The following is a 27,692-nucleotide window of genomic DNA, read 5'->3' as shown; positions in this document are numbered from 1 at the left end:
ATTCTGTTTTAAAAAGGGCAACCTTAGAGTTTCTTGCTCGTTCCTTCAAAGGAAATCAGCCTTCCAAATAAGCTGAATGAAAAAGTAACATATTTCAAGTGTAATGCAATTGACCTACGAAATAAAATATTTTTGATTATTTTTCACAGCGGTACAATAAACATGGTAGGACCAATGACGTTCTATACATAACAACATAAAATAAGATCCAGCACCCCCTGCCATCTATTGCTATTGCTGTGATTTCTTGTCTAAAACATTTCTGCTGTTGCAGCATTAATCACCGAGAACTCTTTAATGTATATATGTTATAGATTATAATTTCCTTACGTTAGTTATTTGTGGACCTTCAAAGATAAACTCTTTTTTTTTTTTTATGGAATAGGAGGACAAACGAGCGTACGGGTCACCTGTTGTTAAGTGATCACCGCCGCCCATTCTCTCTTGCAACACCAGAGGAATCACAGGAGCGTTGCCGGCCTTTAAGGTGTGCGCGCTTTTTTTGAAGGTACCCATGTCGTATCGTCCCGGAAACACCGCACAAGGAAGTTCATTCCACAGCTTTGTAGTACGTGGAAGAAAGCTCCTTGTAAACCGCAGTGTGGAGGACCGCCACACATCCAGATGGTGAGGATGATATCCTAACTTGTGGCGTGTCGTGCGAAGGTGGAATTCGGCGGCAGGAATTAGGTAAAACAGCTCTTCGGAACACTCCCCGTGATAAATGCGGTAGAAGACACACAATGAAGCGACGTCTCTACGCAACGCCAAGTGATCCAGCCGTTCACAGAGTACTGGGTCCCCGACAATTCGCGCTGCTCTGCGTTGCACGCGGTCAAATGGATCGAGCTGATACTGGGGTGCGCCAGACCAGAGATGACAGCAATACTCCATGTGTGGCCGGACCTGCGCTTTGTACAGCGCTAGAATGTGGGCCGGCTTGAAGTATTGCCGTGCTCTATTAATGACGCCCAGATTAAAACAAAATAAAAAAAAATAACTTACAAAGATAAAGATTTTGTGTGTATGTGCGAATGTCTTAAGTTCTGAACTCCTCGATTACAACATACTTAAAATAATTTACTTTTTAAAAGAGTTTTTAGTATGGATGAATATATCTGTTGGTAAGAAATTCAAACTAATATGTAAATGTATGTGTTACATCGGTAAGTAATTGGCAAAGCGGGTACCACCTAGTAACACAAATAGCTGTATTTCCCAAGACTCATTTGTTAATTTAACATATCAAGGTTGCAACACGAACCCAGTGATACGATGTCGGATGCAATTAAAAATCAAACTGCGCACAAAAAAAAACAATCGCTGACATCTGCGAGAGTATTTACTTTCAGGAAAGACCCAATTTAAAATGCCCAAGTATAATGTTGGTCTCAATGAGATTTAAATTATAGTTTGTTCTTGAAATACAACGTATGTTACACTGTATTTCAAGAACAAAGTCATTGTTCATACAGTGGATGAGTGCAGCGCAAGACCGATCGTCATTTAGATCTTTGAAGGAGGTCTTTGTCCGGCAGTGGATATCTTCCGGCTGATAATGATGATACTTATCTGGTGAGTAGTTTAATTTTTAATTCAAGGAATGGCAATGGTACACCCATACAGCCAACGCAGCAAATGTGAAAATTACAGAATATGCCTACCAGCAATCGGCAAATAATATAGAAAAATGTTTAGTCTAAATAATTAAACATGTATATACTATGTGTTACCTTATATTTCTATTAACCTACCTGTCTGTGCAATAAAAAAGTGTGCTTTTTGGCGACTTTATATTAGAATTCATTGGACTTAATAGTATATTAACAACAAAAAATACTACGTATCGTTTTTATGTCCGTAGGTATAATATCAGTGTAGGTGTAATATGTGTGGCCGGGGCAGGCCTGGGTATGTGAAGGTGTAAGTTTTCCTAGTGACTTGTCTTGCTTTATGGGTACCATAACGGTGCCTATTTCTGACGTGAAGCAGTAATGTGTAAACATTATTGTGTTTCGGTCTAAAGGACGCCGTAGCCAATGAAATTACTGGGCAAATGCGACTTTACATTTTATGCCTCAACTCTCAAATCATCAGCTGAACGTCCTGCTCGTCTCGTCCCAAGTTTTGTGGGATAATATTGTGAAAAAAACTGTTACAAATGTGTTCAGTAATGGTTATTGATATTTATGGCAATTTTAAAATACTGTGTAATAAAATAATATAAAAAAATGAAAAGGCTGATGAATTTCAACCATAAAATCGTTAGAAAAAAATTGTTGAATAAGCGCATTGCTTATTTGAATTCAGTTTAAACATTATATTCATGCGCAGCAATATATTTTGTGAGCCCATTTAGAAACAGTAAAATTAATATTTTAAATGCTAACATGCAAAAATGTTTCAAAAATAACAAATCATCTGAATAAACATAAAAACTAAGTTATTAATATTGTTTCATTATAACAAGTGTTCTATTGTTTTTGCAGCGACAATAAAATATAAGATTCGCTTGCCAAAAATTCATCAAACAATATTAACAATACCATTTTATAAATAGGAATGTATAATTCAATATTTCAAGGATCATTCGTTATTATAAAATAGATACTTGCAGACCCAGCAAACGTTGCATTGCCATATAAAGTAATTAAAAAAAACTAAGGTTATAAAAAACAGATGCAACCGATTCTCAGACCTATCAAATATATCGTACTGTAATTATTGCATTCGATTGCCATCTTGCAACCCTTGTTAGGTAAGAATTAAAATTTAAGTTGCCTATTACCGAAATATCAAAAATATTAAATACTTTTACCGTCGCACGGAACAGTTACTTTGAGCAGCATTTTTTTATTATTGATATTGGATACTTTGCAAATAATACACATACAAACTTCTCTTTTCGCTGCCGGCGCGGCGCTCTTCTACGATACAGATAATATCCCTTGTCATTGTGGACAGTGACTTCTATAGCATGTCCCTGCGAGCTTTAACACTGTATTTCATCCCCATGTAGTTCTAAGTTTAAAGAATGCTCGAACTAATGTGTTATAAACTACTGTTTTATGACGGGATGAAACGAGTAGGACGTTCAGCTGATGGTAATTAATACGCCTTACCCATCACAATGCAGTGCCCTCAGGTTTCTTAAATAAACCAAAAATTCTCAGCAGCACTACAACTGCACTCGTCACCTTGAGAAATAACATGTCAAGTCTCATTTGCACAGTAATTTCACTAGCTACGACGCCCTACAAACCAAAACACAGTAATACTTAAACATTACTGCTTAACGGCAGAATGGCCGTTGTAGTCAATGGCGCCTGTTTCTATTATATGGGTACCAACCTATAATCTAGCCGGCATCCTGTGCAAAATAGCCTCCCATTTCTTATCAAGTGCCTAAATTCCATGGTTCTATCTCCGAAAATGACGAATTCCTTATTTCAACTAGTTTTTGAACCTTTTATCCTCTAAAATTTTACTATACAAGAAGTTAAATGTACTATTTCAGTTCAATATCACCAAATTTACATTTTAATCAAACAGTTTTCATACCTAAACCACTATTGTAATTGTATGTTAATTATTGTTCCCTGACAATTTCTATATCCTTGATGACTCTCTAGTCTCTATTTTTACATATTCATTAACAACATTTACACAGCATAATGAACGCACTTATTCATTATCATCATAATTTCAGCCGGAAGACGTCCACTGCTGGACAAAGGCCTCCCCCAAAGATCGCCATGACGATCGGCCGTCCGCTGCCCTCATCCAACCTATTCCTTCGATCTTGAACAGATCGTCGGTCCATCTTGATGATCGGTGATCGCCATTCGAGGACTTTACTGCCCCAACGGCCATCTGTCTGTCAAGGTATGTGCCCTACCCACTGCGACTTCAGTTTCGCAATCATCTGGGCTAGACATAGCACAGTATAGACCAACTGGTAACTTTACGCGAGGTGATCTAGTCACACATATTTAGCCACTCAGCAAAAGAGAGTTTTTCTGGAAGATGTTAATGCATTCGCCACAGCCCTTGCAGCTTCTGTTTTGGTCTCTTTAGAAATCTTTAGGCAGTGTCAGGTTTTCATAAAGTGAGCATTGCCAGATTTACTTGCCGCAATTTTTAATCTGAGTCCCCAAAATTGTAACAGCGTCGAACAAATTGGCACATAATATAATAATAATGTGTATTTAAATGTATATAAACATTGAAAAAAAGTCTTACGGCCTTACAAATAAAATTGGCATAAAGTTATAACTTAGCACTGTATGACGTATCACGTTTCCCGCGTTTATTTGCAAGGACATTTGGAAAACTTCACAATTATGATTATACTAGCTGACCCGGCAAACGTTGTTTTGCCATATAAAGTATAATTCACGCGATAGTTTTATAAGTAATAAAATATTGCCTATATTATAGCCTGTACATCATTTTGTTAATAGTTTTTGCAGCGCACGGTTTTCGATTTTACACCTTGTGTTACAAAATAGCAATTTTATTACGGATCCCTAATTTTGAAAAAAAAAACATAGCCTATAGCCTTCCTCGATAAATGGACTACCCAACACTGAAAGAATCATTCAAATCGGACCAGTAGTACCAGAGATTAGCGCGTTTAAACAAACGAACAAACAAACACTGAAGCTTTATAATATTAGTATAGATTGACAGTGTTGTCAGCGATATAGTCAACATTTTGCATATTCTTGGTTTGTTCTCAGTTATAACTATATACCAAGATTATTTCTAAGACCCTTACAGTTTTCATATAAAATGCGAAGAAAATTTTATCCCCAATCTATTATTTAAAATTAATAGTTTATAATACTTTGTAGCTCTTTAGCTTTTAACGCCTTACTACATAGCCAGTCGTTAAATTTTATACATAGCCTGGGTAGAAAGGGACTTAGAGTACATTTTGTCCAGAGATTTGTAGTGTTGGGAAGATCCGCGAATACAAATCTAATGCGGACAAAGTCACGGTCAGAATATACATATAATAATAATATATCCTATCCATTTGATAAACTAGTCTAACAACACCCAAATTTTATCAAGATCTTACGAAGGACATACAAACGGAGAGACAGATTGACAGACAAAAATTCCAAAAATCGTAGAATTGGTGTCAGTGGATAAAACGTATCTTTACATCACAGAAGTGTAGATTTCGCGTAAATTCCAAAATATTTTAACAAATGATGGCAACCAGAGAGTTCTTATTTGTTGAATCAATTATTGAAAGCGAAAAAATGTGAATCACAATGAAAATCACGCCAGCGAAAAGTTCAAAGAAAAAGGCAAATTGAGTAACTCGAGTTTGCTTGCCGTTTGGAGAGCAACTTTGGGCGACTGTGTTCCTGACAGGCCGTGACGATGAGTGACAGCTGGGGTGCGGCGACGTGAAGCACACATGTGACTCGCCACATGTGGGTGTCACGGCAATGTCTTCACTGAAGTTGGGATTTATAAAATACTAGTAGTTGCCCGATGCATTCGCAACTAAAGGTTTTACCTCAATAAAATGATTAAGTATGATGTATGATGTAGTATGTATGATGCACGCCAAGAAAGGGAAGATATTAGTAGGACAAAGTGGAGCGCATTTTACTTTGTTTATCTTTCTAATTTTTAATAAACTTCTTTCAATTGCTCTTTGATTGTTAGCAATTATCTGCTTGACTTTTTCTGTAAAGGTCCGCGTTTGGCATTTAGTAATTGACGTTTGAGTATTTTAGCATTACTTTGCATATTATTGTAATTGAAATGATTTATAAATTTAATTGAAAATAAGAACTTGTAATACCATTCTGTTTTAAAAAGGGCAACCTTAGAGTTTCTTGCTCGTTCCTTCAAAGGAAATCAGCCTTCCAAATAAGCTGAATGAAAAAGTAACATATTTCAAGTGTAATGCAATTGACCTACGAAATAAAATATTTTTGATTATTTTTCACAGCGGTACAATAAATATGGTAGGACCAATGACGTTCTATACATAACAACATAAAATAAGATCCAGCACCCCCTGCCATCTATTGCTATTGCTGTGATTTCTTGTCTAAAACATTTCTGCTGTTGCAGCATTAATCACCGAGAACTCTTTAATGTATATATGTTATAGATTATAATTTCCTTACGTTAGTTATTTGTGGACCTTCAAAGATAAACTCTTTTTTTTTTTTATGGAATAGGAGGACAAACGAGCGTACGGGTCACCTGTTGTTAAGTGATCACCGCCGCCCATTCTCTCTTGCAACACCAGAGGAATCACAGGAGCGTTGCCGGCCTTTAAGGAAGGTGTGCGCGCTTTTTTTGAAGGTACCCATGTCGTATCGTCCCGGAAACACCGCACAAGGAAGTTCATTCCACAGCTTTGTAGTACGTGGAAGAAAGCTCCTTGTAAACCGCACTGTGGAGGACCGCCACACATCCAGATGGTGAGGATGATATCCTAACTTGTGGCGTGTCGTGCGAAGGTGGAATTCGGCGGCAGGAATTAGGTAAAACAGCTCTTCGGAACACTCCCCGTGATAAATGCGGTAGAAGACACACAATGAAGCGACGTCTCTACGCAACGTCAAGTGATCCAGCCGTTCACAGAGTACTGGGTCCCCGACAATTCGCGCTGCTCTGCGTTGCACGCGGTCAAATGGATCGAGCTGATACTGGGGTGCGCCAGACCAGAGATGACAGCAATACTCCATGTGTGGCCGGACCTGCGCTTTGTACAGCGCTAGAATGTGGGCCGGCTTGAAGTATTGCCGTGCTCTATTAATGACGCCCAGTTTCTTTGAAGCCAATTTGGCTTTGCCCTCCAGATGGCCACGGAATTGGCAATCGCTCGAGATTTCGAGACCCAGTATTCCGATACTAGGCGAGGCTTTTAGGGAAGTGTTACCACTCTTAAGGTGGTTCGGTCACATCAAAGGCGCAGAAGATCATATTATTATCGTGATGCTTGCCATGCCAGGAACGAAGCGTACACGTGGAAGTCCACCCTCCTCCTGGTTGACGACGGTCCAAAAAGACTTGAAATAAGCTCATTAAATCGCTAACATGGCGCAAAACCATGCCGAATGGAAAAAAATGACAAGGTAGGCTGACCCCAAGTAATGAGAAAAGGTCTCGGAGGAAGAAGAAAAGTTTTTTGTGGACCAGCACATTAGTTGAACTGCGTTATAATATAACTACAAATAATAAATTTAAAATTGTTTACTTAGTCTTATCGTGTTTTTATTTGTACTTATAATAGCTTACCTTTTTGGAACAGACATTATTTACTTATGTGAAGGCAATGGCCTTGTTTTTATTCTGGTGCTGCAGGAGAATGTAGGTGACGGTGATCACTTTGCATCAGGTGACATCGCTAGTTTGTCCTCCTCTGTCATAGAAAAGGAATTCGTGGAAAAGAACTAAGTAGTGCAAATCTTTCACAAACTATGTTCTGCTTATTCATAGTTACTCTATGAAAATAAAAAGCTATAAAATATCTATTTCTATTGTTACATCAATAATATCTAAAACATTTGAGATCATCCAAGAAGATGTTTTATAACAGTTTATTTACTTTCTAATTACGCTTGTGCAATAGATTTAACGAATATATTTGATTGATTTATCCAGTACAAACTTACGCCCTCCATAGACTCACAAAGGCTTCATATTGTTTACTGCATAAAAAATAGGTATTTCAAGGAAAATGAAAATTTTGGTAAAAATCTTACAAAATTCAAATGAAAAACACGTACACGAGTCCAGCCACAGATAAAACAAATTACTATAAATAATAAAGGCAGAGGACAAAAGCTAACAATTGATAAAACACAATACGCAGCTCATTAGCTAAGTAAAATACAAACGGCGAATAATACTGATAATAGTAGGCACCTTCAGGCAATGAAAAGAAAATTATTTCCAGAGACGCTTCGACCCTCTTAATGATATCATTTGCCTTTATCATTCCATCTTTTTAAGGATGAGTCGTCATCACAGACGTCTATGTCCTATAATGGCGCGCAGCCAAATAGGTTTGCTCTGCTTGTGTTCTTAATTTCGACTAACTTTTTAACTTTAATAAATTGAAAACGATTCAATTATAACTTAATTAAACAAGGACTTAAATATTTTTCTTTATCTTCGTATGGAACTCTAGGCACTGTAAGCGACTCAGTCAGGTGGCAACCAGCCGTAAAACACATACAGCCAACAAATTCCTCCCCTCACATGATATGCACAGTCAAATGAAGTATGTGCAGTGTGAAAACTATAGGGCATAAAATTAACTTCACATTCTTTGAAAATATGGATAATAGTTATCAATAAACGTCTTACAAGTATCACAGAAATATCTCCAAATCAGTTTGGCTTTACAGCATCCACGTCAACCATTGACTGTGTACAGACAATCAGCATCTTGCTGAAAAAGAATAGAGTGAAATTGAAAATATCTACATTTAGTGACCTCGTAACAGCTTTCGATCGAGTGCCCCGTAAACTGGTGTGGCAGGCTCTACGTGTCCAAAACTTACCAGAATATTATGTAAAACTTTTACAAGATATGTACACCAATGTCCGCACAAGAGTCCGTACCTTAGCGGGCATCAGTGAAGCATTCGAGGTCAAAGTAGGCGTGCATGAGGGGTCCGTGCTCAGCCCGCTTCTATTCAGTCTGATCATAGACTATCTTACCACAAGTATACCGACTCCACTGCCATGGACTGTGCTATACGCGGACGATATAATTTTAGCTGCTGACACCGCAAGACTCTTAAAATAATAAGTGGACGCACGCACTAGAAAACTAAGGCCTGAAGGTTAGCAGGAGCAAAACCGAATACATGAAATGCCTTTAGTCGGTTTGAGGATTTAAAACGACTTTTAGTTTCAAAATAGAATTTATTACAGTATAGCACACACAGAAGAATTGATAGTATTACGATTGAAGCACAGATATAAATATATATACTTAATGACTGCATTAATAGTTATAACAAAGTTGTGTCCACTGTGGTTGTTTGTGCGTCGACAATTAAAATATCTTTAAATTTATTTATTAATATTAATTTTATTTTTACAAAGTTTCACTACATGCCCTTTTAGTGGAAACGATACATCTAAGACCATCTAAATAAGGTTAATACCTATTCCCACCGTAGAGAAATTTAAATACCTAGTTTCCGTGCTCACACCTGATGCTAATGTTAAAGTTGATGTGACCCACAGAATAAACGTTGCGTGGCAAAAATGGAGGTTACTCACTGGTGTGCTGTGACCCACGTAAAATCTAAGGGTAAAGTATATAAAACGGCAGTACGTCCTGCACTATAAAATGGGTCCGAATGCTGGACTACAAAGAAGAAGCACGAACAAAAGATACATACCAACGAAATGAAGATGGACCAAATTCGTAATGAATACATACGTGGTTGTTTCGAGGTTGCACAAATTTTCGACAAAATAACCGAAAACGACCTTCTTTGGTATGGACATGTCAAAAGAGGGGGAAAAACCCTCGTAGTGCAAATTGCTCTAAACCTACCGGAACAGAAAGAGGGAGGGCGCCCGCCATCGATCTGGTGGTCTAACATAAAACGAGACCTTAAGAAAGCCTAATTGCCAGAACCGACAACCCAAGATCGTTCAACTTGGCGCGGGAAAGTAAGGAGGCCCGACCCCAAATAATAGGATTCCGGGAAAGCAGAAGAAGACAAAGATAATATTTTACGTGGGTAGTATTATTCTCCTTCACAATGCCAAAAATAAACATATAAAATGAAAAACGCAAGTCATTAACAGTTTGTAATTTTGTTAACGATCTCAAAATATCCGAAAAGTGTTTTATTATAATAAATCCTTATAATAAATCTATTCACGCTTGAAAACCCTAATCTATTGGGACCAAAACAAACAATAGTCGATCGTTAATAAAACATGATTTGCTTCATTAATGTTGCAGCAAAATTGCCTTTAAAGCCAGCGTATTTGAGGTGCTTTCGCTATAAATTTTCGGATAATTTAATTTTATGAGACGTTTATGTATGTAACTGCTCTCTGAAAGTAGATATATTGCATCTGCCAGGTGGTCAGTAATGCTGACCTCCTTATGCGTAATAAAACCTACATAGGGTGACCAAAGAGTGTAGGATTATGGCAGAATTCAGGTTAAGATTACATTTAGGCGTTTTCTTAATTTCACTAACCAAGACTATAACGTAGCCTATTTTGCCAATTAGACCAATAACCAAACACTGTTCTCCATGGAAATATGACAGTGGACTTGGTAGAGTAAAATTGTATTGTAGAAGGAACTGGGTATGCCAAAGTGAGTTAGTAAAATAGGGCATTATGTTAGCACATAAAAAAAAATTGGTTTGTATGAGATTTGAGCAGACGTCTACAAAACTTGTTTGCCTATAAAATTAACATATTATGCAAAACTAAAGCCACTACTTCTGTGTATTTTGTTTTAACTTATACACAAGCCTTCTGATTTACAAAGGCAATAATCTGCGATTTCGATGCTATTGCGTTTTCACAGGGAATGTTTCGTTGTCAAGCGTAGGCACGGTAGTGAAATTACTAGTTGAACATAGTATTTTCTTTGATAAACAAGAGAGAGACATTTTCAAATAAAATACTTTAGGATTAAAACGCGTGTAATAGCAAATGTGTTTTTACATTAGGTGTTTGCGAAAAAGCAATATTTTATTATTATTTTATTTAACCCGACGTTGACGTTGCGTGACCTTTTCAAAGCATGTTTGCCATCCCCCTGTATTAGTAATATTCTGATCGGTTCAGTTGTTTTCCTTGTATAACCGAAGGCAAAAGCGGTTTTCCATTTATTTGTATAGATTTAGAGTATATGATATACAGTATGTAATAAAATTTTACTAAAGTGTCAGGATAATAATTGTCAGGGTGAAGAAGTTCGCAGTAATTAAGAACTCACTATAACACTAGAAATAAGGGATTACTTGTATCTAATTCTAGTAGGCTTCATAAGATACATAATAGCTTTAAGGGTAAATGTATATACTTTTATAATAAAGTCCCAGCCACTGTTGAGGCATTATCTATAAATAAATTTAAACGTTTTATTAAAAAATTGTCTCTGTCCTAAATCCTACTAAATATCATAGTGATCGGACTGGGACGAGATTATGATTATTTTATAGCAATTGCAGACAGTACAATATTAAAAATTTTATTAAAAAGACCGCATAAAAAGAATGATGTTAGAGTTTCTTGCGTTGCTTCTTCTTTCTCAGAGCGCCATTTGTTTCTGAAACGGTGGTAGAATCTAGTATATTAGAAATAACATCGAAAATAATTCTAAAGGAAACAATTTTGAGAAAATAAATGCATTTTCATTTCGATTATTACAGCTTTGATTGAAAACAATTCCATCAAAACGGACACAGATAATATATTTGTGACATCTCTGCATAAGTTCTTTGTTTCGTCCACACTGTAGTTCATTACTATGATCGTCCATTTTAATATGACACCTGTGCATTGTAGACTCTTGGCAGTCTGCCTAGTTGCATTGTGTTTTAGTGGAACAGTTAGTCAGCTTTGTAACTCATATGCTCCATTTACGGAAATGTTATCACTACAAATGAGTTTTGCGACTTGTCATTATTTTAACACGTTCTGAGCATTTTCATGCACATTTATGCAACACTTTATTCTATTGTGTTATTTTTGGTCACTTGTGATTTTAAAAATCTTCTTGATTTCAAACTTTTATAGAAACAGGAACCATATAGCGATAATTCTTTGCATTTCTGCTTGTCCTGTTGTTTTGATAAACGCGAGGCTGCATCAGTTTATGAATTGAAAACTTCTTAAGCGGCTTTGAGCACTTTTCTTGGGATGGGTATAAAAAGTAAACGTGCGTCATGATACGTGTCCTGATCAAAAGACAATTTTATACAGTGTTTTGTTACCAGGCAATCATAGTTGAAGGAGAGATTATCTTATGTATGACGCGAGTATACCTTAATATATTCTGACGTCATTCGTACGAAGTGTAGACACCAGAAGAACATGAATATGGTAGCGGTCATACCGTAGATAGAAGATAAACAATACATGTATCACGAAAATAACAAAAATAATGTGACAGAGACACATAAATTAGATTGGTATTGAGAATAAGCGAGATACATTACAATATTTGCTATCCCTTTCACAAAATATGCGATTTTTTGTTTGGACCCAGTACATCGGCTCCCAACAAACAATGGTTGTTATGGTAAATTCAGTTATTATTAAAATATGGGACGTTGTTGTCTATAACATTATACAAATCGTCCAGAACGAGAACATAACACACATCGCAGACTATTGCTATCTCATTTACATACAGTGAATCTGGTGTCCATCTTCCATCTACGGTTGATAGTAATGTAACATAGTATCCATCCCTACTACTAAATAGATTTCTTATTTTGCATGAATAAATAATAAGAAATCGGGACTGCATTACAGCATGTACGCGGATGACGTCGCGGGCAGCAGCTACACCCTATAAATTTTGATTCCTTTGAGAATGTTGAAATAAACGTTTCTGCGGCAAAAGTATATTTGAACTTATATCTTTTTTACGTTTACGTAGTACTTTGATTTTTCAATTTCTCTCGATGCCTCCACGCGTTCCCGAGATAAATCTTGACAGACAGAACTCGAACGCTCCGAATTAATTAAGTTAAAACGTGGGTAATTAAATGACATGATTCAATGATGAATTAAATTAAATGAATGTAATTAAGTGAATAATTACTTGAGCCTCAAAAAAGCTATTGAGTATAATAGGTCCATCCAACTACGTTGTATCAATATTTGAATTAAAATGGATGAGAACCATCTTCATGCCTGTTAATGTCCACTCTCAATGAATCTTTTCCACTCAAATAAAAAAACAACCAAGTAATATAATATACCAATATAAATAAAATGATAGAGGTTTTCATTTGTGCGTGCATCATGGAAAACCTATTGGATATGTTTTAATAATTAAGTCTTCTTAGTTTTAGAAATTAGACACTTACCAGTGGGAGGCTCCTCTGCTCCTTTTTCTGCTGTGAAGCAGAATTGTGTAAGCATAACTGTGTTTCGGTCTGAAGGGCGCCGTAGCTAGTGAACTTACTGGGCAAATCAGACTTAATATCTTAAGTCTCAAGGTGACGAGGGCAGTTGTAGTGCTGGTAATAGGCAGAGCGTATCAATTACCATCAGCTGAACGTCCTGCTCGTCTCATCCCTTATTTTCATAAAAAACTTACATAATTCTTCCCATACGCGTCAGTTCATAGTCCTTTAAAGTTATCCCGAAAATTTCCAGTCAAATCTATTAAATATGCTAGTTTATGATATTCTAGTAATCGGTTCTGATAAATATAAAAGTTATTAATTTTTTACTTAGATTGTTCTACAATGTGTGACGTTGACGTGCCACATGTTCTGTTAAACTTTGCTAATGATTAAACTAAAATGCCAGGTTGCGTAGTAAAACTTTGTGAAAATAATGCCAATACAAGAAATAAAAGAAAGACACTGGGATCATATATCATCAGTTAGTATTTGGTATTTAATTAATTTCAATGTAAAATAACACGAAACGTTTGTTACAATATTTATAAGATACCGTTGAGTGTTAAAATGCCACGCACTGTTATATATGCACATATGTATGCTTTAATGCAGACATAACATTAGCGTCAGCACTTTAAGACCAAGGCGTCACTTAATAAAATATAAAGGCAGTCAGTCTCCTTCCGAATCCTGAGTCACTCATACATTTCAATTATATTTTCTAGTTCTAAATAAATTTCTTTTTTGAAAGTTCGTTTTTAATATTCCGTCTAACAAATGGTGGCAGCGCAAAGGATTTAAAATTTTATAAATCCGCGGTAAACGCCTCAAGTGAAAAGTTATAGTGATACCAAAAAGTGTAAAAGTGAAAATAATATCTGTGTTGGTTGGTTTTAATAAGTGGTTAACAAAATAGTACTAATCCAGAGTACTATACAAATCTTAGTGACCGCCTGAATCCAATGGTTGTGAACTGCTAACAAGCTTCGACCTGCTATACCGGAAAGAAATAACTATCTACGTGGTGCTCTCCAACATCGCTGAATCTTCTTCTCTTCATCAACGCCGAGTCCTCTGGTACCTAACGATTTACCATAAATTATGACTCGATTTGAATTCGCCGTGAATATCGCCGTGGTCCTGTAAGTCTTCAAATTTTAAATATTTCAAGTGTGAAAGTGCAAAACCCATAATAACTGAGATATTAAATAGACATATTTCTAAAACTACAGTGAAAGTGCAAGGTGTGAGGTCTAACAATACTTTATCCAAAGTTTATTCCATAAATATTATACTAAAGAGCGTTATTGTCATCTACATTCTAATTTAATTACATCATCTTAGGTTCCGAGAACATTTTGTCGAGTAGCTTATCGCATCGAATTTATAAACAATCTGGGTGGCCGTCTATCACACCGTAGTACATTTTAAATTTTATAAGTGAATATTTTATTTATTTAAACATGTCGGTTAAAGAATCTCAAATTAAACATGAAAAAAACGAGTTACAAATTAGCACTTTATTCAAATTCACTAGTCCTTTTGATGGGACACGCGAAAAATTAAATTCTTTTATTAATAATTGCAATAATGCTATTGGACTAGCACCGGATTCTCAAAAATCGATTTTATTTAAATTCATACTTTCTCAGCTTGAGGGCAAAGCGGAATTAGCTTGCTCTATTAAGGAATTCGACAATTGGGATGAATTTAGCGATTTTCTCAAAACACAATTTGGAGAAAGAAAGCATTATGCACACAAAGGTGTGAATTGCAGGAATGTCAACAAAATAATACAGAATCAGTGTCACAATTTTCTTTACGCGTAGAGACATGTCTTTCAAAACTTTTAACAGAAGTAACTATATCGAATAAGAAGAAATCAGAGTTAACCGGTCGAATGTCAGTCATGGAAGTCCTAGCTCTCCATACCTTTTTATTGGGTCTTAAACCCGAAATTTCAAATTTAGTTCGTTGTAAAAATCCACTAAATCTCAATGAAGCAATTAACCTAGCAGTCTCAGAAGAGAAAATTTTAAATTTATTTCATAAAAGAAGTTCTCAGCAATTATCATTGCACCGATTAATTCCTAAACCCCAACAGCCATTTAGTAACTACACATAATAATACCCAAAAATTTCGAACCACAAGGCAGTTTGAGAACAGAAGCCCATTCTGTCGCTATTGTAAAAAACAAGGTCATTCAATAGAAAATTGTTTTAGACGACAATTTAATAACAACAAACTACAACCAACCAGACCCAGAGCAGATAATGTTAATTTTGTCAAAAATGAAAACTTAAATAATGATAACTGAGAGCCACGACAACTATGCTCTAATGATAATAATGACCAACAGCTTACCCATTTAAACGCGTAGTGGGCTCGCGAAGGTGTCACGTGAAGCCCTGCAATAAAAATCTCAAATCCAAAAAATATTTCGACACCATTCCCACTTTCAAGGCTACACGACAGGGTAACCAGCCCCAAAACGGAAGCCTAACCCTCAAGGCTACACTACAGGGTAACCAGCCCCAAAACGGAAGCCTAACGCTCAAGGCTACACGACAGGGTAACCAGCCCCAAAACGGAAGCCTAACTCTCAAGGCTACACAACAGGGTAACCAGCCCCAAAACGGAAGCCTAACTCTCAAGGCTACACAACAGGGTAACCAGCCCCAAAACGGAAGCCTAACTCTCAAGGCTATACGACAGGGTAACCAGCCCCAAAACGGAAGCCTGAAGTCAAATCCTCTAAATTCAATACCTAAAAAAGAAGAAAAAGTATTATAATCTTACAACGTTAACACAAATCCATTAAAAAATTACTTACCTTATATTGAAATCCAAACATCTCTCTCCTCAGAACCCTTTCGACTCCTGGTCGACAGTGGAGCTACAATCAGTCTTATTAAAATGCATATAATAGAAAATATGCCCGAGGTGAATAAAAATATTATAACATTCAGTGACTTAGGAAATACCGACAATCCAATCAATTCGTTAGGTTGTATATCTATCGAAACTAGTTCAATAGAACATGATTTCCACCTCCTACCTTATTTCGACTTTCCATACGACGGTATTATCGGAAATGATTTCCTTTCTTTACATAAAAGTAAAATAGATTATACTTTGAAGGAACTTAGTATTGATGACGTAAAATTCGATTTAAAATTTAATAACCCCATTTATACAATTGCGCCTAGAACCGAAACGGTAATAGAATGCTCAGTACATAATCCCGAAATCAAAGAAGGTCTCATTCTAGATCAACATATGATGGGTTCTCTATTAATCGCTAACTGTATTGTTAAAGTAAAACCTAATTCTAGAATTAATATATCCGTGGTAAATAAATCCGAAAATCAAATAGAGATAAATTCAGACCTAAAATTAATAATTAATCCTTTAGAGTACAATGAAAATAACTCTATATTTTATTCGAATATTAATGATCAAAATATTTCAGATAGAACTGATAAAGTTTTAGATCTTTTGAGAGTATCCCATTAAAATTGCGAAGAAAGAGACGCTCTGTTTAATTTATGTTCCACATTCTCTGATATATTTCATTTGCCTAGTGATAAGTTAACTTTTACAGAAGGTATTCAGCATGAAATTAAAACATCCTCCTCAATCCCTATACATACAAAATCCTATCGATTCCCTGACATTCACAAAGGTGAGGTTCAATCACAAATTAACAAAATGTTAGAAGAAGGAATTATTAAACCTTCAACATCCCCTTGGTCATCTCCAATCTGGGTCGTCCCAAAAAAGATGGATGCATCCGGAATAAAGAAGTGGCGGGTAGTAATCGACTACCGCAAACTAAATGATATCACACTCGGCGATTCTTATCCTATCCCAAACATATCCGATATATTAGACCAGTTGGGCAAATGTAAGTATTTCAGTACTCTTGATCTCGCGTCGGGCTTCCATCAAATTAAAATGTCGCCACAGGATGTACCCAAAACAGCCTTCTCAGTTCCACAAGGTCATTTTGAATTCACTAGAATGCCCTTTGGACTAAAAAATGCACCTGCAACATTTCAAAGACTTATGAATTCTGCCCTATCTGGGTTACAAGGTATACAATGCTTTGTCTACTTGGATGACATTGTAATCTACTCCTTCGATCTTGATCAGCACATAAACAACCTCTCTAATGTATTTGACAGGCTCCGCACCTACGGGTTAAAGTTGCAACCTGACAAGTGCGAATTTCTCCGCAAAGAAGTTTCCTACCTTGGACATATCATTACTGATGACGGGGTAAAACCGAACCCAGAGAAAATCAAAGCTGTGGCAGACTTTCCTACACCCCAGTGCCCTAAGGACATAAAGTCCTTCCTTGGATTAGTTTCCTATTATCGCAGGTTCATTCCTGAAATGTCAAAACTAGCTAAACCTTTAACCAATCCCCTTAAAAAGGACGTCCCATTTCTATGGAATAATGAACAGGAATTATCTTTTAATAAATTAAAAAATTCTCTTATTTCCGCACCCGTTCTAGCTTACCCTGATTTCACTAAACCCTTTTTACTTACATGTGACGCTTCAAATTTCGCAATATCTGCTATACTTTCACAAGGATCCATTGGCAAAGATCGCCCCATTGCATTTTCTTCAAGAACATTAAATAAAGCTGAATGCAATTACAGCGTCACTGAAAAAGAATGTCTAGCGATCATTTATGGTACTAAAGTTTTCCGTCCCTACCTCTATGGTAGACGATTCAAAATTATAACAGATCACCGTTCACTCAAGTGGCTCTTTAATTGTAAAGACCCGGGCTCCAAGCTCGTTAGATGGAGGCTCAAACTTGAAGAATTTGACTACGAGATTGAATATAAAAAGGGTAAAATAAACACTAACGCAGATGCATTGTCACATTACCCAATTAATCCATTAATTTCTAAAGATCCAACTGATAATGGTGAAGATGAAGTCAGAGATCAAAGACCAAATTCACCCCATCTATCTATCCCTAGTTTGCCAGATCAAAACCTTGAAGATCTATTATCAACAGATTTTGACCCAGCTAATTTCAGTCCTTTAAATTTATCGCCCTCTGCGATTCCATTCTTTACGTCAGACAATTCACCTCATGAAACTTATTCTGATCCACAACCTTCTACTAGTAACCAAAATCCTGAAAACTTACCTTCACATATTCCTAATGACACCGATCTCCTTCAATCTTTACCTGAAAACTTACCTGTATCCGCTAGTCCATCAACTAGCGTCACTAGCCAGATAGCTGAAAATCAAACAAATATTAGTGAAGATTATTCCAATTATTTAAAATGTATTAAAGATAAAAACAAGATTTTTAATACATATATATAAAAGAGCACAACGAGAGCCTTCTTAAGAGTTCTGCAAATGTAATTCTTCTTCCAGTATAAATAGACTTTGATGGGTCGAATCCTTACCTTTCTGACTTAATCTCTGCCTCAGAAAATGTCAATGTTGTAGAAGGAGAACGTGAACTGCATTCGTTTAAAATATCTGAAATCAATGGTAAAATTTACTATTTCCTATTTACTAAAGTTTATTTCTTTGATACTTGTACCTACCCTGATATATTTAAAGCATTAAAATCTGCTAGAGACAGTATTCTACTTCAATGAGATAGCTATTTCCGACTTTAGGAATTCATTTGAACAGCATTCATTTGTAAAAATATATAGTATGCTCATGTATCTTTTTGATGGTACAAATATAACAGTCAATATCCATCACAATAGTATAATATATCCCGTGCCTACAGAAATTACAAAAATCTTGAAGGAGAACCACGATATACCAATAGCGGGCCATTTAGGGTCAAACAGAATGTTTAATCGCGTAAAAGAACGTTATTTTTGGAAAAATATGAGATCAGACATAGAAAACTATGTAAAAAATTGCAAGTTTTGCCAAACCAATAAAGCCTTAAGAAAAATTAATAAATTACCTATGCAAATCACAACAACATCTTCTAGACCTTTCGATAGAATAAGTCTCGATATAGTGGGACCTTTGCCTGAAGCTGGAATTTATAAATTAAAATTTATACTTATTTTACAAGATGACTTGACAAAATTTTCTATAGCTTACCCAATATCTAATGCTACGGCTGAAGAATCATGTGAATGTCTCGTTCATTTCATATCTTTATTTGGAATACCTAAGTCAATTTTAACAGATGAAGGAACAAACTTTACAGCCGAACTTTTTAAGGAAACTTGTGAATTTTTAAAAATCAAGCAGATTTGGTAATCTCCCTATCACCCTCAGACGCAAGGTGATCTGGAGAGAAGTCATTCCACTTTAAAAGAATATTTAAAATCTTATATTAACGAAAACCAAACAAATTGGCATAAATACGTATTTACTGCCATGCTCACATATAAGAGCACCGTCCATACAACTGCCCAATTTACACCTTTTGAACTTATTTTCGGGCACAAGCCCTACATTCCCGAGTCCGTTTTTGATTTACGATCTGACGTCACATACCCAGAATATATTAAGATGCTTCACCATCGCCTTAAACTGTCTAGAGAAAAGGCCATACAAAATATAAACTCTTCAAAAGAAAAGTCAAAACATTATTATGATAAACATACTCGCCCAGTACAATATAAAGTTGGTGAATATGTCTATATTAAAAATCATGTAAGACTTCGTAAGGCACTATCCCTATATGGAAAGGTCCATATAAGATCGTCAAAATACATGGCAATAACACCTTATCTCTTCTTATAAACCGAAGATATGTAAAACATCATTATGATGAAGTAAAACCTGCATACAACGCGGATACGTAACTAATTCTTCTTTTATTAATTATTAAGTTAAGTTTATTAATACTTATTTCATTTTATACAGCTATATTTTACTATATTATATTTTTATCATATACAAAATTATAGGTTTATTTACATAAGCATGATAGTTTAGTTTAGTTTTGTCATTACAGAATGGTTAATACAAACTGCGCCATAGCCGCTAGCGAGAATGAGTATATTAAATACATCAAGGAAGGTCCTGGCTTGCTCTTCGACCCAGTGGGCACTCTGAAGCTCATAGACGATTATCTTCATATAGTTATTCCGATAGATGTTACTTCTTTTGATCAAAATATTAAGTACATACAAGTACAGGATGTTTTAACCATTGTTAAATTACAGTGTCAGGAAAGTATAGAGATAGATATTTCCGTCTGTCAAAATATAATGCAACCCTTGGATTCACTCTATAATGATATACTTCGTGACTATAATTCCATATCTCAAATCATCTCTAGCGAGAGACCCAAAAGATCTGCATGGTTCTCTGGCGTCAGTGTAGTCTTTAAGCATATATTTGGCACCCTTGATGAAGACGATGCGATAAATTACAATAGAGCAATAGAAACATTGTATGATAATGATAAACGGTTAGAGAATTCGATAAAGAAAACTATTCTAGTTTCGAAATCTGCTATTTCTAATATTAACCAATCTGTCAATGAAATATTGGAGAATCAATTTAAACTCAATGATGCCATTAATAGTTTATCTACAAATGTGAGAAATATATCGAATTTAGTTACTATAGATAGTCTTAAAGTAAAACTAATAAACATTTTAAATTGTCTTCAATCACATTTGTTTACTCTTGCGTTTAAAATTGAAGACTTATTGAATTCTATTTTATTCATAAAAAGCAATACTTTACATCCATCTGTCTTAACACCCAAGCAATTATATAACGATTTATTAAATGTCTATAAAAATATACCTAAGTATAGGGACTTACCTATTAATTTAGATTTAAGTAATATTCATGTTTTGATTAATGTAGCAGATTTAATTTCATATTATTATAATGGTAAACTGATTTTTATTGTTAAGATTCCATTAGTTAATGCCTTAGATTATAATATTTATGATACTGTTCCTTTACCTATTTCGCATGAAGTTAATTCAAGTTATTCATATGTTTGCATTATACCTACAGAGCGATATCGGGCAATAAATACTGATAAGTCTACATTTACATATTTAAAGGATTTTAATGAGTGTAAAATTATTTCTCCCAAAGTACACATATGTCAAATAACTAACATATTCTCTGTTCCTGGTAATCCGTCTTGTGAAATAGAAATTATGACAAAAGCTGTATCCAGTATTCCAAATACCTGCCAAACTAAATTTATACATGGTGATATAGATATTTGGCATAAACTCAATAATGCTGATTGGATATTTGTAGAATCGAATTTAAATAAAATAACAATAGAATGTAATCAAGATGTATTATTTGAAACAACCATTTCAGGAACAGGAAAACTTACCATTCCATTTAATTGTACAGCTTATTTTAAGAATATTAAATTTAATAAGGTATCCAATCCAGAAATTAATATTCCACTCATAAAACCTACTTATAATATAGTATCGAATAAATGTTGTAATCTTAGCCGTTTCAATATTTCCAAAATTAACTTTTCTGAAATTACTAATATTAATCTACATCAATTAAAAAATCTTAAATTTAACATAGAAGATATCAGTGATGATCTATATATTGCAAATCCTGTTGATACCTTTACTGATAATTCAAATAATTCTGTTATAAGTATAATTTCACTATTTCTAGTTGTATGTTTTATCGTAGTTTTTATATGTAAGAAATTATGTATCCTACTTTCAAAATATTTTGTAAGGGCTAAGGATTCTGAAGAAATAGATTTTGAGTTTCAATCATCACCACCTCCACCTCCACTGCAACTTAGTGTTGGTTAAAATATTCTGAAAACTTATCTTTATTATTTCCGATAAGTTTCCTCTTAAAGGGGGGGTTGTTATATATGCACATATGTATGCTTTAATGCAGACATAACATTAGCGTCAGCACTTTAAGACCAAGGCGTCACTTAATAAAATATAAAGGCAGTCAGTCTCCTTCCGAATCCTGAGTCACTCATATATTTCAATTATATTTTCTAGTTCTAAATAAATTTCTTTTTTAAAAGTTCGTTTTTAATATTCTGTCTAACAGCACACAAGCTACTAATAGTTGCCGTAATAAAAAGCTATTGTTCTCACGTAGTGCGGTATCTTGTTGTAGCGCAGCGGAGACCAATCCTTAATGTAAGATTTATTATAAAAATTCTATCACTCTTTTAAGTCATATACAAGAATTACAAAATTCTTTTATAATAAGTAACACTGCATTGATATTGTGTCGCATGATGCTACAAGCTTTATTACCTTCGTAACGAGCTGATGGTATATCTGATGTTGTGATATTTCATCTGCCTATAATATTGAAAATATGATCTGACTTATTTGGTCATTATCAGAGAGCCACCAAAAGCGTAGGTTTGGTTATTCTCATTAAAAAAAATATTTTTTACTTTATTTTAAGACACCGATAATAAAACTATAGATACAGTATAAGTAGATATCAAATAGATTATATAAAAGTACACAATAGTATATAATATAAAATAAAGAGTAAATTTGTTCAGTAATGAGACACTGGTATTGAATAACACTGCAGTGAACAGTAATCCGTTTACCCATTTCTGGCTATTGTAGTAAAATAATCTTATCAGACAGATTGACAGTCTCATCCTTTATTCGATCATTTCATCTGTTATTTCTTCAACGTAGTCGAGGCTAATAAAAATTGTATTCTGTGCAGTTATTTCTTTAACAATTTGTGTTTTATTATTAATTAATAACCGGGTTCAGAGTTCTTATAATGTAAAGTGTAAACCATATACCTACCAAGCACCTGTTTTTTATTTGGAGATAATATTATTCAGCCAACTTAGACAATAAGTTACTCTTATATATCAGTATCGAATCAAATCCATATCAACGCTTAAGTCAAAGACTAGAAACTTATGAATTCCAAAGGAGATACATTTTATCATTTGCCACCACTGAGGAAAAGGTGGAGTGGTAAAACACATTAAAAAATTACGATATACCTTATAGAATAATCATCAAAAAGTTATGTTCGCACTTTACACTTCTTCAATTCTTAAAGTTAAACGTAGGTAAGTATGTGTTGAATTCGCTCGCGGCAGGTCTACGACTGATGCTGGTTTTTTTTATGGAATAGAAGGACAAACGAGCGTACGGGTCACCTGGTGTTAAGTGATCATCGCCGCCCGCATTCTCTTGCAACACCAGAGGAATCACAAGATCGTTGCCGGCCTTTAAGGAAGGTGTATGCGCTTTTTTTGAAGGTACCCATGTCGTATCGTCTCGGAAACACCGCACAAGGAAGCTCATTCCACAGCTCAGTAGTACGAGGAAGAAAGCTCCTCGAAAATCGCACTGTGGAGGACCGCCACACACCCAGATGGTGGGGATGATATCCTAATTTGTGGCGTGTCGTGCGAAGGTGGAATGCGTTCACTAGAGAATATTTATAATCCCGGGGAGAAGTCATATGAAGCTTATGGTGTTTTTTGTGACTTATCTAAGGCTTCTGATTGCGTCCAGCATCAGACGTTACTCAGTAAACTACACCATTATAGATTCCGTGGTGTTGCTCTGAATTTTATAACAACCTTGAAGGTGATTGAATTCAGAGAGTTGAGTTAAGAGTATAAATGGTAAATTATCATCTGCTTCATTTGTAACAACGGGGGTACCACAGGGCTCAATATTAGAACGTTTCTGTTTCTCATCTATATTAACGATCTACCTTACCTTGTAGAAAATAATCGTGAAATATTAATGTTTGCAGATGACACTTCCTTGATCTATAATGTTAAACATAGACAAGCATCCTGTTGAGTCTCAGGGGGCGCAACGGGTGACTAAACGAGGCAGGCGCACGTGGCTGTTCTGCGCTGGTGACCGGAATGTTTCCCGAACCAATCTGCAATATAATATGCTGAATTTCTTCATTTGTTTTCTTCAGTAAAATTTTTCACTGCCAGCACATTTTGCTCGGCAACAGCCGTCGTCGAATGGTCGAAGTCGACAATTTTGTTTGAAAAACGAAATTCGAACGAACGAAACGAATTCGACGGAATGGTTGGATATTTGAAATTCGAATGATGGTTTTTTTACTCATAAAATATAATCACTTACTTTTAAAGAATCACAATTAGCCAGAGCTTCATAAAAATACTTTTTGTCGGTTTACTGATTGAAAGACGGAACAACTTTATATACTTTTTGTTGCATTCAACGGCCAGATTTCGAACTTCGTAGATTTATCTAGATTTTATGTTTTTATTTTATGTTTTATTTTATGTTTATGACAATACATTAATTTGATAAAATAATTCCATTTTCAATTTGCAAAATAATTATTTTGTTAATTTATATATTATTTTTTATCTATCGTTGATAAGGCAGGAATGATGTTAATTTTAAATTTCAACCATTATCTTTAACCGATTTATCTAATATATTAAGAAATTTTCATTTTTTAGTTTTTTTAACTGTAATATAATATTTTTCCATTTTCATTTAATAGACATAATTGTAACAACAACCTGTTTAACACTTTTTTAAGACAAATTTTAGGTAATATTTAATATGTCTTACTTAAGTATAACAATACGTAAGTATCCATCCCTACTCTGTAGATAAACTAAATAAAAACCCAGAATAACAATATTGAAATTTTCACTTAATGTACACCTTAATTCTTATATTATATTTTGTTTAACGTTACCTTTGTCATTTTGCAGAGCATTCTGCGGTTACGTTTGGGATCAGGAAGGTGATTTTATTTCGGGAATGACGTTGTTTGTTAATATCATATAGCTTCGTTAATGAATGTGCTGAATTCAGAAAAGGATCGCGTTCATTACTTCCTGTGATGTCAAAACATTAGGGGTGTTACAATGATTTTATCTGGCTATTAGGTTTCTAAGGCTTTTGGCTGTTTCGTTTGTAAGCAATTTGTTATTTTTTGAAGTGATAACCTCTACTTCTATACACAAATTAAATTTGAAAACAAAATTTATAAACAATGCGGGACTCGAACCCGCAAAATCTTGATATGTGTCGTTCAACTCTCACGTTGTGGCTTCATCTATAGGATTTATTTTACAGTTGATAGTCTGCTCAACCCCAATATTTGCATATTAGGATTTCCTAAATTGACTTGAGATGTTGCTCTTTCAAATCTAAGCAATTTGTTATTTTTTTAAGTGATAACTCTCACTTCTGGGATCAATTACACAATTTTTTTTTTGTTAAATTTGTTTGATTTATGAACTTTACGTCACTCGACCGGTTGGTTCAGTGGAAGAGTTTTCGCACGGAACGCGAAAGGCCACGAGTTCGAGGCCCGGTATCGTTGATAAGTTTTATTTTAAAATTTAATGAGTCTATTTCCTTTGTTTCTTTTTTTTATAAGAGGGGGCAATAAGGACGATTACATGATCGGAAGTGGTGAGGCAACCGCTATTCATTGTTTGCAGTTAGATGAGTTACTTCACTGTAAGCACCCGCCTGCCAAATATAATACCGAAATTCAGCCTCACATGAGAGTGTTCTCAGCTCTAGGCGGTCTCCTGTACCAGCTTCTTCCATCTATCTCTTCACTGAGTACACCTAGCTATTTAGACGACTATTTGACCCGCTCTTCCAAATGACCACAGAATTGAACGTCGCTCGATATATCACCGCCGTGTATGTCGATAAAAGCTGTGGCAGTTATTTTTCTTATGGAAAAGGAGGACGGCCGCCCACCTCCTCTTGCAACACCAGAGGAATCACAGAAGCGTTGGCGGCCTTTAAGGAAGGTGTACGCGCTTTTTTTGAAGGTACCCATGTCGTATTGTACCGGAAACACCGCATAAAAAAGCTCATTCCATACCTTTGTAGTACGTGGTAGGAGCTTCCTTGAAAACCGCCCTGTGGAGGACCATTACACATGCATAAGGTGGGGATGATATCCTAATTTCTGGCATGTCGTGCGAATTGTGCGATTGCGAATGTATAGGTCTTAGATTAAGGATTGGTCTCCGCTGCGCTCTTACTAGATACCGCACTACCTTAGAACAATAGCTTTTATTACAGCAACTATATAATGCTTGTGTGTGTGGCATCTTGACACTCAATGGCATCTTTAAAATTTTGTAACATACGCTTCTTATTATTCTAGATCGAAATTAATATATTTTTGTTATATTTAAATTATTAATATTTATGTATATTTGTAAAATTAATTTAATTATTTTATTTCTTGTCGTCCGTCATTTTAGTTTCAATTATTAGAAAAGTTTAACAGAACATGTGGCACGTCAACGTCACACATTGTTCAAGATGCTCACATGGGCGTAGTATTAAATGCCGCACTTTGCGACTACGCCTGGGGTATATAGTTGGAGCGCAGTGGAGACCAATCCTTAATCTAAGGTAAAGGTATTTTTAAGTCAAAAAAATATTGAATCCGGATAAATAATCACCAACATCGCCTATCCTATACTAAAACCTTCTCCGAAAACGCTGCATCTTATGATGTAAGTATTATTTCGATCGGTTCAGTAGTTTTCACAGTATAACAGAAGAATCAAAACGGCTCTCCATTTATTAATATATAGATTGTTTTATAGCCACGCCATTATACAAAAATTCACAACGATAAATATGTCAATGCTAAAACTTAAGGCAAGTACACAACAAAATGCACAAGAAAATAACCTTAAGAGCTCAAAGCAATTTTAGTATCATTAAACCGGCTTAAAATCTTACTCAAAGCAGTATTTCGTAAACAAAATACTCACCGCATAATCTTTACTTGACATCGCTAATAGCTAAGATGGTTTCCCGTGAAATTTCGTATTTTTGATCCTGTCTCCTAATCCATTTTAAGAAACACGTAAGCCACAGAACGTAATCAAACAAATCTCTCATGGATAAAATTATTACAGGATTAAGTAAATGTCTTCTTATCTTCTATCTGAATTCGTAGCTCTCTCACTCTCTTGCTGTTCCATATTTTATTCAAGATTTATAAATTAGATTATGATTCTCAGAGTTAAAGTAAGTTATCTAGATATTAATATCTTTGTAGATTATCAATTCGAAGGGTTTTCTCAGCGTACGTTTAAATTTGTTTATATTTTGTTGATAAATTAAATCTGACAAAAGCCTTCTTATAAACATTTGAATATTTAAGCAATTTGATTTTTTTAAATGATAACTCTAACTTCTGGAATTAATAATTACTAAAATTAAACGTGAAAAAAATTATGAACGATGCGTGTTATTATGCCACAAGGTCTTGATATGCCACGACCTGAGAGGTGAACAAGACACACAAGATTTATCAACGATACATCACACGAATGGTTGGCTCAGTGGAAAGAGCTCTTGCACGGAACGAGAGAGTTCACGGGTTCGAGTTCGCATTTACCGTCAAGTCGCGCCTAAAGAAATTTTACTTCAAAAATATTTAAATGCGTTCTGTACTCTACTATTTTTCGCTCTGGTATATCTTGTGTATCTTTTCCTCATTGAAGTATCTTATCTTAGATACAACTCCGAAAACAGCTAAAAAAATAAACTGCTTCTAACTCAAATGGGCTGCATAAAATATACAAC

At 35.1% G+C, this 27,692-nt stretch overlaps 1 long non-coding RNA gene across 1 annotated transcript; it reads left to right on the top strand.

Moving 5' to 3' along the window:
* Positions 1–1,508: 1,508 nt before the first annotated feature.
* Positions 1,509–24,027, top strand: LOC126969463 (uncharacterized). The gene is made up of 2 exons (XR_007730396.1): positions 1,509–1,575; positions 23,869–24,027. It is a non-coding gene; the product is annotated as an uncharacterized LOC126969463 (long non-coding RNA).
* The last annotated feature ends 3,665 nt before the right edge of the window (positions 24,028–27,692 follow it).

The sequence above is a fragment of the Leptidea sinapis genome, chromosome 18 (genome assembly GCF_905404315.1).
Source record: "Leptidea sinapis chromosome 18, ilLepSina1.1, whole genome shotgun sequence".
Taxonomy (NCBI): domain Eukaryota; kingdom Metazoa; phylum Arthropoda; class Insecta; order Lepidoptera; family Pieridae; genus Leptidea; species Leptidea sinapis.
The sequence above is the reverse complement of the archived record's forward strand: the minus strand, read 5'-3'. Positions and strand labels throughout refer to the sequence as shown.